Consider the following 10,438-nt stretch of genomic DNA (forward strand, 5'->3'; position numbering starts at 1 on the left):
AAGGGCACAGATACGATGTGGGGGAGGGCGAGGTGGGGGGAGCTGAATGAGGCTAAAGGGGTCAGCAGCGCTGCCTGGTGGGAGGACTGGTCCTTGGGGACTTTGGGGGGCTCAGGCAGGGGCGGGCTGGGTTCAGCTGGCTGCTTCCTAGGAGGTCGCCTGCAGCGGCTGTGTGGAGGCCGGGAGGGAGGCTGGACAGCCGGGCAGTGGACACAGTGCGCAGTAGCGTGGCCCTGGCTCCCCGAGTGGCTTGGGGAGTGTGCCCTGGCTGCCAGCCCAGGAGCTGGAGGACCCAGGGGAGAAGCAGGTGCAGCCAAAGGCGGGCAGGGCGGCAGGGGTGGCGCCCAGGGTGGTGTCACAAGGCAGCCTGCAGAAGCGGAGTGAATTTTTCCGGGGAGATAAGGAGGCCCTGGGGACCTGTTCTGCTCCCACCCCCAGGGATGGGGAGGGCAGGAGAGGCTCAAGCGCTCCTGGCCCAGGACTCAGGAGACAGTGCCACCTCCTGGGCAGCAGCAGAGTGAGCACAGCGGGTGAGCAAGGCGGGAGGGGACCTTGGGTCGATGGCATCTGCTGACCCCACCAGAGGCTGCAAGACTCAGCCATCCCCCCAGTCATCTTCTTCCTGACCTCCCTTCATCTGCAGTGCACTTTCCTCCCCCTGGGGCCTTCTTCTCTCTCCTGACCCTGATGTGGGGGCACTAGGAAGGGCAGGCCTTGGCCACCTATGGTCTGGGGGCAGAGGGTACTACTGAGCAGCAGTCTGGGGCCCCAGGGCCACAGCCCAGGGAGGCAGGCAAGGACTGTTTGGCTTCTTGGGGGCGGTGGATGGGGACAAGGCCCAGGCCTGGGAAGATGGAGTCGCCCTTGGTTGGGGCCTGGTATCTAGGGGCATCTTCTCCTGAGCTCTGAGTGACCAGGGGAGGCCAGAGCCAAGCTGGGATCCAGGCAGACCCAAGGACCAGGGAGCAGGGCTCTTTTCAAAATGTACCAACTTGGTCTAATGCTATAGAATTCTCATTCCTGCCCCCAATACACACACTTTCTTAGGAGGAAGCCCAGGACAGGTGATAGCTGGTGTGCCCTGCCCACCTGGGCTCCCCAAACTCCCATGACGGCCCCTCCACGGAGCTCCCTGGACAAAAGGGCTTCTGGGCTCAAGACTTCCGAGAGCTTCCTTGGTGTGTGAGGGTCTTGGGGGAACAGGCAAACATGAGAGTGGACAGAGGAGCCTGCTTTTCATAGTCCCAGATGCTGGTCTGTGAGGCAGGGACGGATCCTGGGGACACCCCCCTGCCCAGAAGCAGAGCTCATTTCCCACTGACTTGAAAGGATTTGGGGGCCTCTTTATGTGTATCCCTGGGAGGCCACTGCCATTGGGAATGGGCTTCCAGCCTGGCCAGGGTGGAAAGACCGACTCCTCCTAATTCCAGATGGGCTGAGCCTTGGGCGGTCACCAAAGAGGGTGTTAGCTGCTGGGACTGGTGGGAGTCCAGGCAGGTTTCCCAAGATGGGCATTGTTTGAATTGGAATCTGAAAGGTGAATGAGATTTTTTAAAGTATAATTATATGAACTCATGGTATAGGTCAATGTCAAAGGTTTAGAAACTGCAAAAAAGCTCAAGGAAGAAATTTAAAACCTCTGGGACTCTCACTGTGCAGAGGCCATCCCAGGTGGGCTCTGGGCACCCTGGGAGTCATGTGCATGCATGTTGCCATGGGGACCTGGGTCATTGCAGTAGCTTCCCAACAGATTCCTGTGTCCACACTTGGCCCCCGGGGTCCGCTCCCCACTCAGAGCCAGGGGCTCCCGTCATTCCTGTGCACAAAGCCCACTGGTGGCCTCTATCCTACTCAGAGGGAGGACAAGATCTTCTGTGTGCAGAACTCCTTTAATTATCTTCTTCATTGTCTGTCTCTCCCCTTAGAATGTGTACTTAAGGGGGACAGGGATTCGTGTTGTTCCCTGGTATGCCTGTGTCCCCAGCTCCTGGTTTCTAGGGTGTATCTGTTAAGTGAATGAATGGATGTATGCAATAAATGTGTCTATGCGTGTGTGTATGTGCACGTGTGCACGTGTGTACATGTGTGTGCATATACTATGGAGATAGAGATTCAGGGTTGACACAACCAGGCACACCGCACCAGCGCCTTGGGGCCCACCCAGGGACCTGAGATATGGAGCTGGGGACCAGACATTCCCCACAATTGGGCACACTGACAGCACCAAGGAGCATGCCAAAAACATCAATGTGGGTGGCCCACCACAGCCACCACAATTACCATGGCTGCCACTCAGAAATGAGAAAACACCACAATTAAACAAAGGAGTCTGATGCGTCCTGGAAACTGTAAAAGATCCAATACAGCAGATAATCCACAAACTGGAATTATGATAGCACAAAATATTAATATAAATAATCTAAAAGGATTCTTTGAAGAAGTAAGCTTAGGAGCAAAGTTAAACTTTGTGCAGTATTTCTGAGATTTCATGATGTGCTTTTATGTGTTGTGAATCTTAGCCAATTTGGTGGGGTGCTGGGTGGGCCAAAAGTGTGAAGTATTTACCAAACATTTTAAAAAAGCATATGCCACCACAGAGATGGTCCGCCAGCCACTGGAGTGCATTGACACAAGGAGAGTCACCAGCAGAGACCAAAGAAAAGAAGAGGACGTCTCTCTCCACAAAGCCCATTCCAGAGTGACAGAAGAAGCATCTGCTCTGTGACAATATTGGGGGACCTGATCACACCTCTCAGCATTGGACAGATCATCTAGGCAACAAGTCAACAGAGTAACCATTACTCTATCAGAAGGAGAGAAGAAATCTAGGGTTATTAGTGGTGGGAGGGGGGAGGGAGAGGGGGATGGGGAGAGATTGCACAAGGGGCATAAAGAAGAATTATGATTTGTAACAATATATATGCTAGTAATATTGATTTAATCAAGATATCTCAACGTTGAACGCCAAAAATATGTATAATCAATTTTGACTCAATAAAAATTTTAAAAAAAGAAGAGATTCAGGGTTGTTTTTAATCCAGAATGGAATTCCACAACAAAATATATTTGTTGAGGGTTTCTTGGCACTGGGAAGATGCCAGCATATCACAGATGTGGGTGGCATCTGTGCTCAGGCTCACAGCCTCACAGTGACACCTCGGACTTGAACTTTAGTCATCGCTGGAGATTTCTCTTTAATCGTTTATCTGCACTTCCTCCCAGGGCTTCCGATGGCCTATAGTGTGGGTTTTAACAGTACCCAGCATCTGTCTCATCATCCTGAAAACCCAGTGCTTATTTAATCAGCCCTTGTTGTTGCATAATTAATTTCCAGGCTGCCTCAGCACGAGCCGCGTTTTTACAGGCATCTTTGCACACGAATCTCTGCGCACATCCACTTCTTTAAGGTACGTTTCTAGAAGTAAAATTACTGAGTCAACAAGGCGTGTCTGTTTTTAAGGCTTGTGGTATCTACTTGTGTCCTCCAAAAAGATGTTTCCAATTTGGATAGCATTTTAAAGAGAATTTTGTCAATTTTAGTACTCAAGTAGAGAAACCTACAAATGTACTTGTGTATATAAAAAATAGAGACCACCCACGATCCCACCGCCCTGAGAAAACTACTGATCACGTTAAGGTTTATGACTTTCCAGTTTTTTTACTATGCATATTAAGTATATATAATATGATGTGCATTATATATATATATATACTGCACAAGATATATATATACACACACATATCCAAGAGAGACTGTGAGGTAGGCTGTGTTTCTTCACCCCTGAGCCCAAGGTCCCCGGAGATTCTGCCACATGACCACCCATGTGATGATGGGTTTTCCTCTCCATATCTGTGGCAGCCAAGAAGACTTTGAGTAGCTTCAATTTTTAAAGTGTAAAGTATGAAAAGAATAGGTTTTTTTCTCTCCATTTTCCAAACATAAAATTATAACATTGAATTATATATCATTTTTTATTATATCTGCTGTGTAGACCATAACTTTATTTTTTAAAAAGTTGACACTGTATTGCAACCCTCATTGGAACGATTTTTGCTGGCAGAGAGGGGCTGGGTGGGAGGGTGTTGCCACAGGGGGACACGGTAGGGAGAGGACACTGAATTTCCAGGATTGTCTGAGAATCTGGGGTAAGGGATGTGGTGAGTTAAGACTTGTGGGCTAGGTGTGGAGGCATGAACGCCTGGCCTGGTTGAACTTTGCTGGGAGGACCCCGGGGATTCATAGGAAACTTTAAGCAGGGGAGAGACATGATCAAGGCTGAGTGTTAAGACAATTAACCTGTCAGCTATGCTGAATGGCCTGGAAGGAGGTAAGACAGGAGGCCATTACTATGGCCTGGCAGATGATTTGAGCAGGGGCCTCATGGTCTTCTCTGTGGCAGGCACGGGGTTTCCTTGGGTGTACCAAGGGCAGAGGGACGCCAAGCTCAAGGTGCGCTTTCAAGCTCCATCCCCACCTGTATTAGTTTTTTATCACTGTGTAACAGGTTGCTCCAAACTTAGCAGCTTAAAGTGACATACAGTTATGATTTCAGTTTCTGTTAAGTCAGGAGTCTGGGCACTGCTTAGCTAGGTCCTCTGCTCAGGATCTCACAAGGCTGCTGTCAAGGTGCCATCCAGGCTGAGGTCTCATCTGGAGCTCAGTGTCTTCTTCCAGGCTCATTTGGATTATGGGAATAATTTGTTCCCTTGTGGTTGTAAGACAGGCCCTCAGCTCCTAGCAGCCGCTGCCTCCATAGGCAGTTCACAACGTGGCTGCTTCCTTCTTCGAGGCCAGCAGGAGAGTATCTCTCTGCTTTGAATCTCTTCTTTCAGGGAAGACCTAGATTGTCTTTAAGGGGCCCACCCATGATTAGACCAGGCCCACCCATGATAATAATCTCTCTTTTGATTAAGTCAACATCAACTAATTAAGAACCTTAATTACATCTGGAAAATCCCTTCACCTTTGCCATATTCCACTTGCAGAAGCAAATCACAGGATTCACTCACACTCAGGGAGAGGGGATTAGACAGAGACGGAGCTACCCGGGGTAGGAATGACAGGGCATCTTAGAATCAGGCCTGCTCCACCGTCTCTCCTTAAGCTCCCCCTCTGATTTCAAGGTGCCTGTTCCTGACCTCCTTATATACAAAGCCAATTCATTCCCATTTCTTCTAAGGTGTGAACTAAGAACTAAAGTGTTCTCACCAGCCATCTGGTGGGGGGAAAAAAAAAGGAAAAGAAGTTCTCAAATACTCTTTTTAGCACTCGAAAGAGAAAGGACACTACTGATGACCACAAAGCTTGAAGACCTGCAGGACTAATGGTGGGGTTTTGGACAGGGGCTTGGCGGTCACACCTCCACTCCCTGACCAGCAGGTATGGAAAGGACATGTTCAGCTCTGTGTGAGACACCAAGGGGGACATAAAAGATAGGAAAGAAAGCACATTTTTTAACTTTCAAAAGCTCATTATGTACTTGAGACTATTACATTGGCCGGCTTTAAAAAAAAAAAAAAAAGATTGTTTCGTTTTTCTGTAAAGTCCTTAACAATAAAAAAAAAAAAAAAGGAGACTAGCGGGTTGTGAGCCACCATAAAATTTAAGCTATTTACATTTTGGTTTGCATCTTCCCAGATATCTTACATTGCACGTATAAGATGTGCAACCAACAGCTCTGGGCATGTTGCTTTTCCCTCCTGTTTTGGATTATTTTTCAAAGTGGGCTAAGAGATGGAGTCACTGGGTGAAAGCATGCGAACATTTTCCCAGCTGGTGGTTCATTTTTCCCGAAAGCTTATGCTGGTTATTTCACTGTGACTCCTGCTGGTGGCTTGGATTTGCTTGCCTCTTTTGTTTTTCAAGAGGAGGCTGGGTCAGGAGCCTGCGTCAGGAGCCTGCTGCACTCCCGGGTGATCTGTGGGGTGGGGACTGTGTTCTGCTATATGCGTGAGGGAACCCCCCCTCGGCCACGACAGCGACCCAAGAGCACCCTCCAGGGAAGGGCAGCAGAGGTGCAGCAGCTGGAGACACCATTTTGGTTTTGATTCCCAGCTGGTGCTCCCGAGGAAGGGACAGGGGAAAGAGCCCCTGAACTGGTGTGCCAGGTTCTTTGGATAAGGCAAGTTGCCATTTCACCCCAGCACGTGGAGTATTTTGACTTCTTCAAGCTCCACCCTTCACTTTATGCTGCTCCACCATAAACGCTGAAGTGCCCATTCTCTGTGTCAACTGTGCAGTGTCACAGACTCAGAAACTCTGGTCTTTATTTCTCTGGGTTTGGTTTTTGCAAGAGCCAGACTGTCTTTCTTTCAGTCTCATTCTCTCTCTCTCCCTCTCCCCACCCCTCCTTCAAGCTCCTTTATTTCATGTAAAAAATAAAAGCAGACACACGCATGCCCTCTCTCAAGCTCACTTGGCCAAATGGGCGAAGGCAGGCAGAGAGAGGAGTCCAAGTTCTCCCAGCCTGGGGTGGGGCCTTGGGTACCTTGTTGCCTTGTGGAAAAATGGTATCCTGTGATGGGTGCCCAGCAGCCCTGCAGTTAGGGCTACAATAGCGACAGCAATGTTTGAGCATTTTCTCTTTCACAGGGAGAGCTGCCGTACCCTCTCCATCGGCTTCCCGGGTGGGGCCTTGGGTACCTTGTTGCCTTGTGGAAAAATGGTATCCTGTGATGGGTGCCCAGCTGCCCTGCAGTTAGGGCTACAATAGCGACAGCAACGTTTGAGCATTTTCTCTTTCACAGGGAGAGCTGCCGTGCCCTCTCCATCGGCTTCCCAGAGCAGCATGTGTAAACGATTAAGCCAGTTTGTTTTCTCTAGAGCGCTTGGGAGGAAGTGACATTGACATCCTCGCAGTCCTCCAACTGCAGGGCCAGTGCCTCCGTGGGAACAGGGCCTCCAGCTTTTTCCGAAGCCAGCATTCCTGGGATCTGCCTTCTGGGCCTCCACCCAGTGTGACCCCTCTCTGCGGCAGGAGGCCCCAGCCTGGCGATTCTTCATGGCACCCTGCCTTTGGGTTGGAGAGTAGAAAAACGTGATGTGCCTCCATCGAGCTCTGGAGCATTGGCCGGGTGCCTGGGAGGCCTGTCCACTCGTTCACTGCCAGTTGAGTGCTTTTGAGGAGGAAAGGGGCTGCCCATGAGGGCACTGCTCTGGCACCCCTGGGCCAGCCCATTGCTGGTACAAATTCCCCAGGCGAGGAAAGGGAATAAGCTCTGTTCCAGGGAGGACACTGCTCAGGCCAGGGTCGCCCCCAGTCTGGGTGGAAGGACAGGCCACCATCTCCTGGAGGTTTCTGCCAGTCAGGTCCTGTGTCTAGGCCTCTTCCTCCTGGGCACTCCCATGTGTCTAAGCCAAAACCTGGCTTCAAATCTCTTGTCCCTCAGCCCATTTTCTGGTCACCGGCTCCTACCCTTGAGCCTCCAAGACATCTCCCAGATCCGCCCACTCTGTCCCCATCTGGTCCAGGCCGCTGTCCCTTCCTCCTGGACATCTGCCCCGGCCTCCACAGGGCCCTCTCTGCCTCCAGTCTTAGCCCATAGTCCTTTTCCACACAGAGGCCAGGGTGTGTCCCTCCACCACGCAAATCCCCTCGGAGTTGTCCCTACAGACAGGATAACGCCCAAACGTCTAGNAAAAGCTCATTATGTACTTGAGACTATTACATTGGCCGGCTTTAAAAAAAAAAAAAAAAGATTGTTTCGTTTTTCTGTAAAGTCCTTAACAAAAAAAAAAAAAAAAAAGGAGACTAGCGGGTTGTGAGCCACCATAAAATTTAAGCTATTTACATTTTGGTTTGCATCTTCCCAGATATCTTACATTGCACGTATAAGATGTGCAACCAACAGCTCTGGGCATGTTGCTTTTCCCTCCTGTTTTGGATTATTTTTCAAAGTGGGCTAAGAGATGGAGTCACTGGGTGAAAGCATGCGAACATTTTCCCAGCTGGTGGTTCATTTTTCCCGAAAGCTTATGCTGGTTATTTCACTGTGACTCCTGCTGGTGGCTTGGATTTGCTTGCCTCTTTTGTTTTTCAAGAGGAGGCTGGGTCAGGAGCCTGCGTCAGGAGCCTGCTGCACTCCCGGGTGATCTGTGGGGTGGGGACTGTGTTCTGCTATATGCGTGAGGGAACCCCCCCTCGGCCACGACAGCGACCCAAGAGCACCCTCCAGGGAAGGGCAGCAGAGGTGCAGCAGCTGGAGACACCATTTTGGTTTTGATTCCCAGCTGGTGCTCCCGAGGAAGGGACAGGGGAAAGAGCCCCTGAACTGGTGTGCCAGGTTCTTTGGATAAGGCAAGTTGCCATTTCACCCCAGCACGTGGAGTATTTTGACTTCTTCAAGCTCCACCCTTCACTTTATGCTGCTCCACCATAAACGCTGAAGTGCCCATTCTCTGTGTCAACTGTGCAGTGTCACAGACTCAGAAACTCTGGTCTTTATTTCTCTGGGTTTGGTTTTTGCAAGAGCCAGACTGTCTTTCTTTCAGTCTCATTCTCTCTCTCTCCCTCTCCCCACCCCTCCTTCAAGCTCCTTTATTTCATGTAAAAAATAAAAGCAGACACACGCATGCCCTCTCTCAAGCTCACTTGGCCAAATGGGCGAAGGCAGGCAGAGAGAGGAGTCCAAGTTCTCCCAGCCTGGGGTGGGGCCTTGGGTACCTTGTTGCCTTGTGGAAAAATGGTATCCTGTGATGGGTGCCCAGCAGCCCTGCAGTTAGGGCTACAATAGCGACAGCAATGTTTGAGCATTTTCTCTTTCACAGGGAGAGCTGCCGTACCCTCTCCATCGGCTTCCCGGAGCAGCATGTGTAAACGATTAAGCCAGTTTGTTTTCTCTAGAGCGCTTGGGAGGAAGTGACATTGACATCCTCGCAGTCCTCCAACTGCAGGGCCAGTGCCTCCGTGGGAACAGGGCCTCCAGCTTTTTCCGAAGCCAGCATTCCTGGGATCTGCCTTCTGGGCCTCCACCCAGTGTGACCCCTCTCTGCGGCAGGAGGCCCCAGCTTGGCGATTCTTCATGGCACCCTGCCTTTGGGCTGGAGAGTAGAAAAACGTGATGTGCCTCCATCGAGCTCTGGAGCATTGGCCGGGTGCCTGGAAGGCCTGTCCACTCGCTCACTGCCAGTTGAGTGCTTTTGAGGAGGAAAGGGGCTGCCCATGAGGGCACTGCTCTGGCACCCCTGGGCCAGCCCATTGCTGGTACAAATTCCCCAGGCGAGGAAAGGGAATAAGCTCTGTTCCAGGGAGGACACTGCTCAGGCCAGGGTCGCCCCCAGTCTGGGTGGAAGGACAGGCCACCATCTCCTGGAGGTTTCTGCCAGTCAGGTCCTGTGTCTAGGCCTCTTCCTCCTGGGCACTCCCATGTGTCTAAGCCAAAACCTGGCTTCAAATCTCTTGTCCCTCAGCCCATTTTCTGGTCACCGACTCCTACCCTTGAGCCTCCAAGACATCTCCCAGATCCGCCCACTCTGTCCCCATCTGGTCCAGGCCGCTGTCCCTTCCTCCTGGACATCTGCCCCGGCCTCCACAGGGCCCTCTCTGCCTCCAGTCTTAGCCCATAGTCCTTTTCCACACAGAGGCCAGGGTGTGTCCCTCCACCACGCAAATCCCCTCGGAGGTGTCCCTACAGACAGGATAACGCCCAAACGTCTAGTCCCAACCACACAAGCCCCACTTGAGCAAGCTCCAGCTTCTCTCCACCTTCATCCTGCACCAGGAGATCCAGCCTGGGAATTGCTCCCACTGGCCCAAAGGGAAGCTTCTGGCCTGTCCCCAGGCCTTTACTCCTGCTGTCCCCTTAGCTGGAAACACTGTTCTCCCTTCGTTCTTTGGTGAACTCTTCATGCTTCTGTGCACACCTCCTCCAGGAAGCCTGCCCAGATGCCTTAGACCAGGTTTGCTGCCCCCTCTATGTGCTCCTGGGACCATGCATCACCCCCTTATGGCCTCTGTCATGTGGTGTCGTAATTACTCCTTTAGTGTTTTGCTTCCCTGCGAGAGGGTGCAGCCTCTATGGCCAGGAACCCTGTATCTGTTCTCTGCTCTCTCCCCAGGGCCCAGGCACATCACACGTGTTTCATAACATTTGTTCAGTGAATGAATGGCAAATGAAGGCCTAGAAAACACTTGACCAAGCAGAGGCCAAACTGAGCAAGAAAATGCAATTTCTTTCAGGGCACAGGCCTCAACATCAGTCAGGTGGGTCCGAACCAGCTGAAGACATCAGCAGAATGCCCCGTACCCTCTGCCTGCAGCTCCCCACTGGTGCCTCATGTTCTCTTGCTGACCAGAGTCCCTGTGCTGCCAGGGGAGAAGCTGTCCAGCCACCCAAACAGGAAGTCACACGGCCACCTGGTGGTCATCCTCGTACATTTGTAGGGGCAATGCTCAACCCACAGGAATGGGGCCTCCATGGTGGGATTCCAGATGGAGCA

This window comes from Galeopterus variegatus, unplaced genomic scaffold (assembly GCF_000696425.1).
Source record: "Galeopterus variegatus unplaced genomic scaffold, G_variegatus-3.0.2 Scaffold2844, whole genome shotgun sequence".
NCBI classification, from domain to species: domain Eukaryota; kingdom Metazoa; phylum Chordata; class Mammalia; order Dermoptera; family Cynocephalidae; genus Galeopterus; species Galeopterus variegatus.